A 13,992-nucleotide genomic window follows, 5' to 3' on the forward strand; every position below is an offset into this window, starting at 1 on the left:
TGCATCTAGTGCGGGCCAAGTCCGGTGCCTGGCTGCATCTAGTGCGGGCCAAGTCCGGTGCCTGGCTGCATCTAGTGCGGGCCAAGTCCGGTGCCTGGCTGCATCTAGTGCGAGCCGGACCCGGTGCCTGGCTGCATCTAGTGCGAGCCGGACCCGGTGCCTGGCTGCATCTAGTGCGAGCCGGACCCGGTGCCTGGCTGCATCTAGTGCGAGCCGGACCCGGTGCCTGGCTGCATCTAGTGCGAGCCGGACCCGGTGCCTGGCTGCATCTAGTGCGAGCCGGACCCGGTGCCTGGCTGCATCTAGTGCGAGCCGGACCCGGTGCCTGGCTGCATCTAGTGCGAGCCGGACCCGGTGCCTGGCTGCATCTAGTGCGAGCCGGACCCGGTGCCTGGCTGCATCTAGTGCAGGCCAAGTCCGGTGCCTGGCTGCATCTAGTGCAGGCCAAGTCCGGTGCCTGGCTGCATCTAGTGCGAGCCGGACCCGGTGCCTGGCTGCATCTAGTGCGAGCCGGACCCGGTGCCTGGCTGCATCTAGTGCGAGCCGGACCCGGTGCCTGGCTGCATCTAGTGCGGGCCAAGTCCGGTGCCTGGCTGCATCTAGTGCGGGCCAAGTCCGGTGCCTGGCTGCATCTAGTGCGGGCCAAGTCCGGTGCCTGGCTGCATCTAGTGCGGGCCAAGTCCGGTGCCTGGCTGCATCTAGTGCGGGCCAAGTCCGGTGCCTGGCTGCATCTAGTGCGGGCCAAGTCCGGTGCCTGGCTGCATCTAGTGCGGGCCAAGTCCGGTGCCTGGCTGCATCTAGTGCGAGCCGGACCCGGTGCCTGGCTGCATCTAGTGCGAGCCGGACCCGGTGCCTGGCTGCATCTAGTGCGAGCCGGACCCGGTGCCTGGCTGCATCTAGTGCGAGCCGGACCCGGTGCCTGGCTGCATCTAGTGCGAGCCGGACCCGGTGCCTGGCTGCATCTATTGCAGGCCAAGTCCGATGCCTGGCTGCATCTATTGCAGGCCAAGTCCGGTGCCTGGCTGCATCTAGTGCGAGCCAGACCCGGTGCCTGGCTGCATCTAGTGCGAGCCGGACCCGATGCCTGGCTGCATCTAGTGCGAGCCGGACCCGGTGCCTGGCTGCATCTAGTGCGAGCCGGACCCGGTGCCTGGCTGCATCTAGTGCGAGCCGGACCCGGTGCCTGGCTGCATCTAGTGCGAGCCGGACCCGGTGCCTGGCTGCATCTAGTGCGAGCCGGACCCGGTGCCTGGCTGCATCTAGTGCGAGCCGGACCCGGTGCCTGGCTGCATCTAGTGCGAGCCGGACCCGGTGCCTGGCTGCATCTAGTGCGAGCCGGACCCGGTGCCTGGCTGCATCTATTGCAGGCCAAGTCCGGTGCCTGGCTGCATCTAGTGCGGGCCGGACGCGGTGCCTGGCTGCATCTAGTGCGGGCCGGACCCGGTGCCTGGCTGCATCTAGTGCGAGCCGGACCCGGTGCCTGGCTGCATCTAGTGCGAGCCGGACCCGGTGCCTGGCTGCATCTAGTGCGAGCCGGACCCGGTGCCTGGCTGCATCTAGTGCGAGCCGGACCCGATGCCTGGCTGCATCTATTGCAGGCCAAGTCCGATGCCTGGCTGCATCTAGTGCAGGCCAAGTCCGGTGCCTGGCTGCATCTAGTGCGAGCCGGACCCGGTGCCTGGCTGCATCTAGTGCGAGCCGGACCCGGTGCCTGGCTGCATATAGTGCGGGCCAAGTCCGGTGCCTGGCTGCATCTAGTGCGGGCCAAGTCCGGTGCCTGGCTGCATGTAGTGCGAGCCGGACCCGGTGCCTGGCTGCATCTAGTGCGAGCCGGACCCGGTGCCTGGCTGCATCTAGTGCGAGCCGGACCCGGTGCCTGGCTGCATCTAGTGCGAGCCGGACCCGGTGCCTGGCTGCATCTAGTGCGAGCCGGACCCGGTGCCTGGCTGCATCTAGTGCGAGCCGGACCCGGTGCCTGGCTGCATCTAGTGCGAGCCGGACCCGGTGCCTGGCTGCATCTAGTGCGAGCCGGACCCGGTGCCTGGCTGCATCTAGTGCGAGCCGGACCCGGTGCCTGGCTGCATCTAGTGCGAGCCGGACCCGGTGCCTGGCTGCATCTAGTGCGAGCCGGACCCGGTGCCTGGCTGCATCTAGTGCGAGCCGGACCCGGTGCCTGGCTGCATCTAGTGCGGGCCAAGTCCGGTGCCTGGCTGCATCTAGTGCGAGCCAAGTCCGGTGCCTGGCTGCATCTAGTGCGGGCCAAGTCCGGTGCCGGGCTGCATCTAGTGCGGGCCGGACGCGGTGCCTGGCTGCATCTAGTGCGGGCCGGACCCGGTGCCTGGCTGCATCTAGTGCGAGCCGGACCCGGTGCCTGGCTGCATCTAGTGCGAGCCGGACCCGGTGCCTGGCTGCATCTAGTGCGAGCCGGACCCGGTGCCTGGCTGCATCTAGTGCGAGCCGGACCCGATGCCTGGCTGCATCTATTGCAGGCCAAGTCCGATGCCTGGCTGCATCTAGTGCAGGCCAAGTCCGGTGCCTGGCTGCATCTAGTGCGAGCCGGACCCGGTGCCTGGCTGCATCTAGTGCGAGCCGGACCCGGTGCCTGGCTGCATATAGTGCGGGCCAAGTCCGGTGCCTGGCTGCATCTAGTGCGGGCCAAGTCCGGTGCCTGGCTGCATGTAGTGCGAGCCGGACCCGGTGCCTGGCTGCATCTAGTGCGAGCCGGACCCGGTGCCTGGCTGCATCTAGTGCGAGCCGGACCCGGTGCCTGGCTGCATCTAGTGCGAGCCGGACCCGGTGCCTGGCTGCATCTAGTGCGAGCCGGACCCGGTGCCTGGCTGCATCTAGTGCGAGCCGGACCCGGTGCCTGGCTGCATCTAGTGCGAGCCGGACCCGGTGCCTGGCTGCATCTAGTGCGAGCCGGACCCGGTGCCTGGCTGCATCTAGTGCGAGCCGGACCCGGTGCCTGGCTGCATCTAGTGCGAGCCGGACCCGGTGCCTGGCTGCATCTAGTGCGAGCCGGACCCGGTGCCTGGCTGCATCTAGTGCGGGCCAAGTCCGGTGCCTGGCTGCATCTAGTGCGGGCCAAGTCCGGTGCCTGGCTGCATCTAGTGCGGGCCAAGTCCGGTGCCGGGCTGCATCTAGTGCGGGCCAAGTCCGGTGCCTGGCTGCATCTAGTGCGGGCCAAGTCCGGTGCCTGGCTGCATCTAGTGCGAGCCGGACCCGGTGCCTGGCTGCATCTAGTGCGAGCCGGACCCGGTGCCTGGCTGCATCTAGTGCGAGCCGGACCCGGTGCCTGGCTGCATCTAGTGCGAGCCGGACCCGGTGCCTGGCTGCATCTAGTGCGAGCCGGACCCGGTGCCTGGCTGCATCTAGTGCGGGCCAAGTCCGGTGCCTGGCTGCATCTAGTGCGGGCCAAGTCCGGTGCCTGGCTGCATCTAGTGCGGGCCAAGTCCGGTGCCTGGCTGCATCTAGTGCGGGCCAAGTCCGGTGCCTGGCTGCATCTAGTGCGGGCCAAGTCCGGTGCCTGGCTGCATCTAGTGCGGGCCAAGTCCGGTGCCTGGCTGCATCTAGTGCGAGCCGGACCCGGTGCCTGGCTGCATCTAGTGCGAGCCGGACCCTGTGCCTGGCTGCATCTAGTGCGAGCCGGACCCGGTGCCTGGCTGCATCTAGTGCGAGCCGGACCCGGTGCCTGGCTGCATCTAGTGCGAGCCGGACCCGGTGCCTGGCTGCATCTATTGCAGGCCAGGTCCGATGCCTGGCTGCATCTAGTGCAGGCCGGACCCGGTGCCTGGCTGCATCTAGTGCGAGCCGGACCCGGTGCCTGGCTGCATCTAGTGCGAGCCGGACCCGGTGCCTGGCTGCATCTAGTGCGAGCCGGACCCGGTGCCTGGCTGCATCTAGTGCGAGCCGGACCCGGTGCCTGGCTGCATCTAGTGCGAGCCGGACCCGGTGCCTGGCTGCATCTAGTGCGAGCCGGACCCGGTGCCTGGCTGCATCTAGTGCAGGCCAAGTCCGGTGCCTGGCTGCATCTAGTGCAGGCCAAGTCCGGTGCCTGGCTGCATCTAGTGCAGGCCAAGTCCGGTGCCTGGCTGCATCTAGTGCAGGCCAAGTCCGGTGCCTGGCTGCATCTAGTGCAGGCCAAGTCCGGTGCCTGGCTGCATCTAGTGCAGGCCAAGTCCGGTGCCTGGCTGCATCTAGTGCAGGCCAAGTCCGGTGCCTGGCTGCATCTAGTGCAGGCCAAGTCCGGTGCCTGGCTGCATCTAGTGCAGGCCAAGTCCGGTGCCTGGCTGCATCTAGTGCAGGCCAAGTCCGGTGCCTGGCTGCATCTAGTGCAGGCCAAGTCCGGTGCCTGGCTGCATCTAGTGCAGGCCAAGTCCGGTGCCTGGCTGCATCTAGTGCAGGCCAAGTCCGGTGCCTGGCTGCATCTAGTGCAGGCCAAGTCCGGTGCCTGGCTGCATCTAGTGCGAGCCGCACCCGGTGCATGGCTGCATCTAGTGCGAGCCGAACCCGGTGCCTGGCTGCATCTAGTGCGAGCCGGACCCGGTGCCTGGCTGCATCTAGTGCGAGCCGGACCCGGTGCCTGGCTGCATCTAGTGCGAGCCGGACCCGGTGCCTGGCTGCATCTAGTGCGAGCCGGACCCGGTGCCTGGCTGCATCTAGTGCGAGCCGGACCCGGTGCCTGGCTGCATCTAGTGCGAGCCGGACCCGGTGCCTGGCTGCATCTAGTGCGAGCCGGACCCGGTGCCTGGCTGCATCTAGTGCGAGCCGGACCCGGTGCCTGGCTGCATCTAGTGCGAGCCGGACCCGGTGCCTGGCTGCATCTAGTGCGAGCCGGACCCGGTGCCTGGCTGCATCTAGTGCAGGCCAAGTCCGGTGCCTGGCTGCATCTAGTGCAGGCCAAGTCCGGTGCCTGGCTGCATCTAGTGCGAGCCGGACCCGGTGCCTGGCTGCATCTAGTGCGAGCCGGACCCGGTGTCTGGCTGCATCTAGTGCGAGCCGGACCCGGTGCCTGGCTGCATCTAGTGCGGGCCAAGTCCGGTGCCTGGCTGCATCTAGTGCGGGCCAAGTCCGGTGCCTGGCTGCATCTAGTGCGGGCCAAGTCCGGTGCCTGGCTGCATCTAGTGCGGGCCAAGTCCGGTGCCTGGCTGCATCTAGTGCGGGCCAAGTCCGGTGCCTGGCTGCATCTAGTGCGGGCCAAGTCCGGTGCCTGGCTGCATCTAGTGCGGGCCAAGTCCGGTGCCTGGCTGCATCTAGTGCGAGCCGGACCCGGTGCCTGGCTGCATCTAGTGCGAGCCGGACCCGGTGCCTGGCTGCATCTAGTGCGAGCCGGACCCGGTGCCTGGCTGCATCTAGTGCGAGCCGGACCCGGTGCCTGGCTGCATCTAGTGCGAGCCGGACCCGGTGCCTGGCTGCATCTATTGCAGGCCAAGTCCGATGCCTGGCTGCATCTATTGCAGGCCAAGTCCGGTGCCTGGCTGCATCTAGTGCGAGCCAGACCCGGTGCCTGGCTGCATCTAGTGCGAGCCGGACCCGATGCCTGGCTGCATCTAGTGCGAGCCGGACCCGATGCCTGGCTGCATCTAGTGCGAGCCGGACCCGGTGCCTGGCTGCATCTAGTGCGAGCCGGACCCGGTGCCTGGCTGCATCTAGTGCGAGCCGGACCCGGTGCCTGGCTGCATCTAGTGCGAGCCGGACCCGGTGCCTGGCTGCATCTAGTGCGAGCCGGACCCGGTGCCTGGCTGCATCTAGTGCGAGCCGGACCCGGTGCCTGGCTGCATCTAGTGCGAGCCGGACCCGGTGCCTGGCTGCATCTAGTGCGAGCCGGACCCGGTGCCTGGCTGCATCTATTGCAGGCCAAGTCCGGTGCCTGGCTGCATCTAGTGCGGGCCGGACGCGGTGCCTGGCTGCATCTAGTGCGGGCCGGACCCGGTGCCTGGCTGCATCTAGTGCGAGCCGGACCCGGTGCCTGGCTGCATCTAGTGCGAGCCGGACCCGGTGCCTGGCTGCATCTAGTGCGAGCCGGACCCGGTGCCTGGCTGCATCTAGTGCGAGCCGGACCCGATGCCTGGCTGCATCTATTGCAGGCCAAGTCCGATGCCTGGCTGCATCTAGTGCAGGCCAAGTCCGGTGCCTGGCTGCATCTAGTGCGAGCCGGACCCGGTGCCTGGCTGCATCTAGTGCGAGCCGGACCCGGTGCCTGGCTGCATATAGTGCGGGCCAAGTCCGGTGCCTGGCTGCATCTAGTGCGGGCCAAGTCCGGTGCCTGGCTGCATGTAGTGCGAGCCGGACCCGGTGCCTGGCTGCATCTAGTGCGAGCCGGACCCGGTGCCTGGCTGCATCTAGTGCGAGCCGGACCCGGTGCCTGGCTGCATCTAGTGCGAGCCGGACCCGGTGCCTGGCTGCATCTAGTGCGAGCCGGACCCGGTGCCTGGCTGCATCTAGTGCGAGCCGGACCCGGTGCCTGGCTGCATCTAGTGCGAGCCGGACCCGGTGCCTGGCTGCATCTAGTGCGAGCCGGACCCGGTGCCTGGCTGCATCTAGTGCGAGCCGGACCCGGTGCCTGGCTGCATCTAGTGCGAGCCGGACCCGGTGCCTGGCTGCATCTAGTGCGAGCCGGACCCGGTGCCTGGCTGCATCTAGTGCGGGCCAAGTCCGGTGCCTGGCTGCATCTAGTGCGGGCCAAGTCCGGTGCCTGGCTGCATCTAGTGCGGGCCAAGTCCGGTGCCGGGCTGCATCTAGTGCGGGCCAAGTCCGGTGCCTGGCTGCATCTAGTGCGGGCCAAGTCCGGTGCCTGGCTGCATCTAGTGCGAGCCGGACCCGGTGCCTGGCTGCATCTAGTGCGAGCCGGACCCGGTGCCTGGCTGCATCTAGTGCGAGCCGGACCCGGTGCCTGGCTGCATCTAGTGCGAGCCGGACCCGGTGCCTGGCTGCATCTAGTGCGAGCCGGACCCGGTGCCTGGCTGCATCTAGTGCGGGCCAAGTCCGGTGCCTGGCTGCATCTAGTGCGGGCCAAGTCCGGTGCCTGGCTGCATCTAGTGCGGGCCAAGTCCGGTGCCTGGCTGCATCTAGTGCGGGCCAAGTCCGGTGCCTGGCTGCATCTAGTGCGGGCCAAGTCCGGTGCCTGGCTGCATCTAGTGCGGGCCAAGTCCGGTGCCTGGCTGCATCTAGTGCGAGCCGGACCCGGTGCCTGGCTGCATCTAGTGCGAGCCGGACCCTGTGCCTGGCTGCATCTAGTGCGAGCCGGACCCGGTGCCTGGCTGCATCTAGTGCGAGCCGGACCCGGTGCCTGGCTGCATCTAGTGCGAGCCGGACCCGGTGCCTGGCTGCATCTAGTGCGAGCCGGACCCGGTGCCTGGCTGCATCTAGTGCGAGCCGGACCCGGTGCCTGGCTGCATCTAGTGCGAGCCGGACCCGGTGCCTGGCTGCATCTAGTGCGAGCCGGACCCGGTGCCTGGCTGCATCTAGTGCGAGCCGGACCCGGTGCCTGGCTGCATCTATTGCAGGCCAGGTCCGATGCCTGGCTGCATCTAGTGCAGGCCGGACCCGGTGCCTGGCTGCATCTAGTGCGAGCCGGACCCGGTGCCTGGCTGCATCTAGTGCGAGCCGGACCCGGTGCCTGGCTGCATCTAGTGCGAGCCGGACCCGGTGCCTGGCTGCATCTAGTGCGAGCCGGACCCGGTGCCTGGCTGCATCTAGTGCGAGCCGGACCCGGTGCCTGGCTGCATCTAGTGCGAGCCGGACCCGGTGCCTGGCTGCATCTAGTGCAGGCCAAGTCCGGTGCCTGGCTGCATCTAGTGCAGGCCAAGTCCGGTGCCTGGCTGCATCTAGTGCAGGCCAAGTCCGGTGCCTGGCTGCATCTAGTGCAGGCCAAGTCCGGTGCCTGGCTGCATCTAGTGCAGGCCAAGTCCGGTGCCTGGCTGCATCTAGTGCAGGCCAAGTCCGGTGCCTGGCTGCATCTAGTGCAGGCCAAGTCCGGTGCCTGGCTGCATCTAGTGCAGGCCAAGTCCGGTGCCTGGCTGCATCTAGTGCAGGCCAAGTCCGGTGCCTGGCTGCATCTAGTGCAGGCCAAGTCCGGTGCCTGGCTGCATCTAGTGCGAGCCGCACCCGGTGCATGGCTGCATCTAGTGCGAGCCGAACCCGGTGCCTGGCTGCATCTAGTGCGAGCCGGGCCCGGTGCCTGGCTGCATCTAGTGCGAGCCGGACCCGGTGCCTGGCTGCATCTAGTGCGAGCCGGACCCGGTGCCTGGCTGCATCTAGTGCGAGCCGGACCCGGTGCCTGGCTGCATCTAGTGCGAGCCGGACCCGGTGCCTGGCTGCATCTAGTGCGAGCCGGACCCGGTGCCTGGCTGCATCTAGTGCGAGCCGGACCCGGTGCCTGGCTGCATCTAGTGCGAGCCGGACCCGGTGCCTGGCTGCATCTAGTGCGAGCCGGACCCGGTGCCTGGCTGCATCTAGTGCGAGCCGGACCCGGTGCCTGGCTGCATCTAGTGCGAGCCGGACCCGGTGCCTGGCTGCATCTAGTGCAGGCCAAGTCCGGTGCCTGGCTGCATCTAGTGCAGGCCAAGTCCGGTGCCTGGCTGCATCTAGTGCAGGCCAAGTCCGGTGCCTGGCTGCATCTAGTGCGAGCCGGACCCGGTGCCTGGCTGCATCTAGTGCGAGCCAGACCCGGTGCCTGGCTGCATCTAGTGCGAGCCGGACCCGGTGCCTGGCTGCATCTAGTGCGAGCCGGACCCGGTGCCTGGCTGCATCTAGTGCGAGCCGGACCCGGTGCCTGGCTGCATCTAGTGCGAGCCGGACCCGGTGCCTGGCTGCATCTAGTGCGAGCCGGACCCGGTGCCTGGCTGCATCTAGTGCGAGCCGGACCCGATGCCTGGCTGCATCTATTGCAGGCCAAGTCCGGTGCCTGGCTGCATCTATTGCAGGCCAAGTCCGGTGCCTGGCTGCATCTATTGCAGGCCAAGTCCGGTGCCTGGCTGCATCTATTGCAGGCCAAGTCCGGTGCCTGGCTGCATCTAGTGCAGGCCGGACCCGGTGCCTGGCTGCATCTAGTGCGCGCCGGACCCGGTGCCTGGCTGCATCTAGTGCGAGCCGGACACGGTGCCTGGCTGCATCTAGTGCGAGCCGGATCCGGTGCCTGGCTGCATCTAGTGCGAGCCGGACCCGGTGCCTGGCTGCATCTAGTGCGAGCCGGACCCGGTGCCTGGCTGCATCTAGTGCGAGCCGGACCCGGTGCCTGGCTGCATCTAGTGCGAGCCGGACCCGGTGCCTGGCTGCATCTAGTGCGAGCCGGACCCGGTGCCTGGCTGCATCTAGTGCGAGCCGGACCCGGTGCCTGGCTGCATCTAGTGCGAGCCGGACCCGGTGCCTGGCTGCATCTAGTGCGAGCCGGACCCGGTGCCTGGCTGCATCTAGTGCGAGCCGGACCCGGTGCCTGGCTGCATCTAGTGCGAGCCGGACCCGGTGCCTGGCTGCATCTAGTGCGAGCCGGACCCGGTGCCTGGCTGCATCTAGTGCGAGCCGGACCCGGTGCCTGGCTGCATCTAGTGCGAGCCGGACCCGGTGCCTGGCTGCATCTAGTGCGAGCCGGACCCGGTGCCTGGCTGCATCTAGTGCGAGCCGGACCCGGTGCCTGGCTGCATCTAGTGCGAGCCGGACCCGGTGCCTGGCTGCATCTAGTGCGAGCCGGACCCGGTGCCTGGCTTTATCTAGTGCGAGCCGGACACGGTGCCTGGCTGCATCTAGTGCGGGCCAAGTCCGGTGCCTGGCTGCATCTAGTGCGGGCCAAGTCCGGTGCCTGGCTGCATCTAGTGCGGGCCAAGTCCGGTGCCTGGCTGCATCTAGTGCGGGCCAAGTCCGGTGCCTGGCTGCATCTAGTGCGGGCCAAGTCCGGTGCCTGGCTGCATCTAGTGCGGGCCAAGTCCGGTGCCTGGCTGCATCTAGTGCGGGCCAAGTCCGGTGCCTGGCTGCATCTAGTGCGAGCCGGACCCGGTGCCTGGCTGCATCTAGTGCGAGCCGGACCCGGTGCCTGGCTGCATCTAGTGCGAGCCGGACCCGGTGCCTGGCTGCATCTAGTGCGAGCCGGACCCGGTGCCTGGCTGCATCTAGTGCAGGCCAAGTCCGGTGCCTGGCTGCATCTAGTGCAGGCCAAGTCCGGTGCCTGGCTGCATCTAGTGCGAGCCGGACCCGGTGCCTGGCTGCATCTAGTGCGAGCCGGACCCGGTGCCTGGCTGCATCTAGTGCGAGCCGAACCCGGTGCCTGGCTGCATCTATTGCAGGCCAAATCCGATGCCTGGCTGCATCTAGTGCAGGCCAAGTCCGGTGCCTGGCTGCATCTAGTGCGAGCCGGACCCGGTGCCTGGCTGCATCTAGTGCGAGCCGGACCCGGTGCCTGGCTGCATCTAGTGCGAGCCGGACCCGGTGCCTGGCTGCATCTAGTGCGAGCCGGACCCGGTGCCTGGCTGCATCTAGTGCGAGCCGGACCCGGTGCCTGGCTGCTTCTAGTGCGAGCCGGACCCGGTGCCTGGCTGCATCTAGTGCGAGCCGGACCCGGTGCCTGGCTGCATCTAGTGCGAGCCGGACCCGGTGCCTGGCTGCATCTAGTGCGAGCCGGACCCGGTGCCTGGCTGCATCTATTGCAGGCCAAGTCCGGTGCCTGGCTGCATGTAGTGCAGGCCGGACCCGGTGCCTGGCTGCATCTAGTGCGAGCCGGACCCGGTGCCTGGCTGCATCTAGTGCGAGCCGGACCCGGTGCCTGGCTGCATCTAGTGCGAGCCGGACACGGTGCCTGGCTGCATCTAGTGCGAGCCGGACCCGGTGCCTGGCTGCATCTAGTGCGAGCCGGACCCGATGCCTGACTGCATCTAGTGCGAGCCGGACCCGGTGCCTGGCTGCATCTAGTGCGAGCCGGACCCCGTGCCTGGCTTTATCTAGTGCGAGCCGGACCCGGTGCCTGGCTGCATCTAGTGCGGGCCAAGTCCGGTGCCTGGCTGCATCTAGTGCGGGCCAAGTCCGGTGCCTGGCTGCATCTAGTGCGAGCCGGACCCGGTGCCTGGCTGCATCTAGTGCGAGCCGGACCCGGTGCCTGGCTGCATCTAGTGCGAGCCGGACCCGGTGCCTGGCTGCATCTAGTGCGAGCCGGACCCGGTGCCTGGCTGCATCTAGTGCGAGCCGGACCCGGTGCCTGGCTGCATCTAGTGCGAGCCGGACCCGGTGCCTGGCTGCATCTAGTGCGAGCCGGACCCGGTGCCTGGCTGCATCTAGTGCAGGCCAAGTCCAGTGCCTGGCTGCATCTAGTGCAGGCCAAGTCCGGTGCCTGGCTGCATCTAGTGCGAGCCGGACCCGGTGCCTGGCTGCATCTAGTGCGAGCCGGACCCGGTGCCTGGCTGCATCTAGTGCGAGCCGAACCCGGTGCCTGGCTGCATCTATTGCGGGCCAAGTCCGATGCCTGGCTGCATCTAATGCGGGCCAAGTCCGGTGCCTGGCTGCATCTAGTGCGGGCCAAGTCCGGTGCCTGGCTGCATCTAGTGCGAGCCGGACCCGGTGCCTGGCTGCATCTAGTGCGAGCCGGACCCGGTGCCTGGCTGCATCTAGTGCGAGCCGGACCCGGTGCCTGGCTGCATCTAGTGCGAGCCGGACCCGGTGCCTGGCTGCATCTAGTGCGAGCCGGACCCGGTGCCTGGCTGCATCTAGTGCGAGCCGGACCCGGTGCCTGGCTGCATCTAGTGCGAGCCGGACCCGGTGCCTGGCTGCATCTAGTGCAGGCCAAGTTCGGTGCCTGGCTGCATCTAGTGCGAGCCGGACCCGGTGCCTGGCTGCATCTAGTGCGAGCCGGACCCGGTGCCTGGCTGCATCTAGTGCGAGCCGGACCCGGTGCCTGGCTGCATCTAGTGCGAGCCGGACCCGGTGCCTGGCTGCATCTAGTGCGAGCCGGACCCGGTGCCTGGCTGCATCTAGTGCGAGCCGGACCCGGTGCCTGGCTGCATCTAGTGCGAGCCGGACCCGGTGCCTGGCTGCATCTAGTGCGAGCCGGACCCGGTGCCTGGCTGCATCTAGTGCGAGCCGGACCCGGTGCCTGGCTGCATCTAGTGCGAGCCGGACCCGGTGCCTGGCTGCATCTAGTGCGAGCCGGACCCGGTGCCTGGCTGCATCTAGTGCGGGCCAAGTCCGGTGCCTGGCTGCATCTAGTGCGGGCCAAGTCCGGTGCCTGGCTGCATCTAGTGCGGGCCAAGTCCGGTGCCTGGCTGCATCTAGTGCGGGCCAAGTCCGGTGCCTGGCTGCATCTAGTGCGGGCCAAGTCCGGTGCCTGGCTGCATCTAGTGCGGGCCAAGTCCGGTGCCTGGCTGCATCTAGTGCGGGCCAAGTCCGGTGCCTGGCTGCATCTAGTGCGGGCCAAGTCCGGTGCCTGGCTGCATCTAGTGCGAGCCGGACCCGGTGCCTGGCTGCATCTAGTGCGAGCCGGACCCGGTGCCTGGCTGCATCTAGTGCGAGCCGGACCCGGTGCCTGGCTGCATCTAGTGCGAGCCGGACCCGGTGCCTGGCTGCATCTAGTGCGAGCCGGACCCGGTGCCTGGCTGCATCTAGTGCGAGCCGGACCCGGTGCCTGGCTGCATCTAGTGCGAGCCGGACCCGGTGCCTGGCTGCATCTAGTGCGAGCCGGACCCGGTGCCTGGCTGCATCTAGTGCAGGCCAAGTCCGGTGCCTGGCTGCATCTAGTGCGAGCCGGACCCGGTGCCTGGCTGCATCTAGTGCGAGCCGGACCCGGTGCCTGGCTGCATCTAGTGCGAGCCGGACCCGGTGCCTGGCTGCATCTAGTGCGAGCCGGACCCGGTGCCTGGCTGCATCTAGTGCGAGCCGGACCCGGTGCCTGGCTGCATCTAGTGCGAGCCGGACCCGGTGCCTGGCTGCATCTAGTGCGAGCCGGACCCGGTGCCTGGCTGCATCTAGTGCGGGCCAAGTCCGGTGCCTGGCTGCATCTAGTGCGGGCCAAGTCCGGTGCCTGGCTGCATCTAGTGCGGGCCAAGTCCGGTGCCTGGCTGCATCTAGTGCGGGCCAAGTCCGGTGCCTGGCTGCATCTAGTGCGGGCCAAGTCCGGTGCCTGGCTGCATCTAGTGCGAGCCGGACCCGGTGCCTGGCTGCATCTAGTGCGAGCCGGACCCGGTGCCTGGCTGCATCTAGTGCGAGCCGGACCCGGTGCCTGGCTGCATCTAGTGCGAGCCGGACCCGGTGCCTGGCTGCATCTAGTGCGAGCCGGACCCGGTGCCTGGCTGCATCTAGTGCGAGCCGGACCCGGTGCCTGGCTGCATCTAGTGCGAGCCGGACCCGGTGCCTGGCTGCATCTAGTGCGAGCCGGACCCGGTGCCTGGCTGCATCTAGTGCGAGCCGGACCCGGTGCCTGGCTGCATCTAGTGCGAGCCGGACCCGGTGCCTGGCTGCATCTAGTGCGAGCCGGACCCGGTGCCTGGCTGCATCTAGTGCGAGCCGGACCCGGTGCCTGGCTGCATCTAGTGCGAGCCGGACCCGGTGCCTGGCTGCATCTAGTGCGAGCCGGACCCGGTGCCTGGCTGCATCTAGTGCGAGCCGGACCCGGTGCCTGGCTGCATCTAGTGCGGGCCAAGTCCGGTGCCTGGCTGCATCTAGTGCGGGCCAAGTCCGGTGCCTGGCTGCATCTAGTGCGGGCCAAGTCCGGTGCCTGGCTGCATCTAGTGCGGGCCAAGTCCGGTGCCTGGCTGCATCTAGTGCGGGCCAAGTCCGGTGCCTGGCTGCATCTAGTGCGGGCCAAGTCCGGTGCCTGGCTGCATCTAGTGCGGGCCAAGTCCGGTGCCTGGCTGCATCTAGTGCGGGCCAAGTCCGGTGCCTGGCTGCATCTAGTGCGGGCCAAGTCCGGTGCCTGGCTGCATCTAGTGCGAGCCGGACCCGGTGCCTGGCTGCATCTAGTGCGAGCCGGACCCGGTGCCTGGCTGCATCTAGTGCGAGCCGGACCCGGTGCCTGGC

This window comes from Staurois parvus, unplaced genomic scaffold, assembly GCF_062004578.1.
Source record: "Staurois parvus isolate SC_StPar_1 unplaced genomic scaffold, SC_StPar_1.0 ptg000657l, whole genome shotgun sequence".
Classification (NCBI taxonomy): Eukaryota; Metazoa; Chordata; class Amphibia; order Anura; family Ranidae; genus Staurois; species Staurois parvus.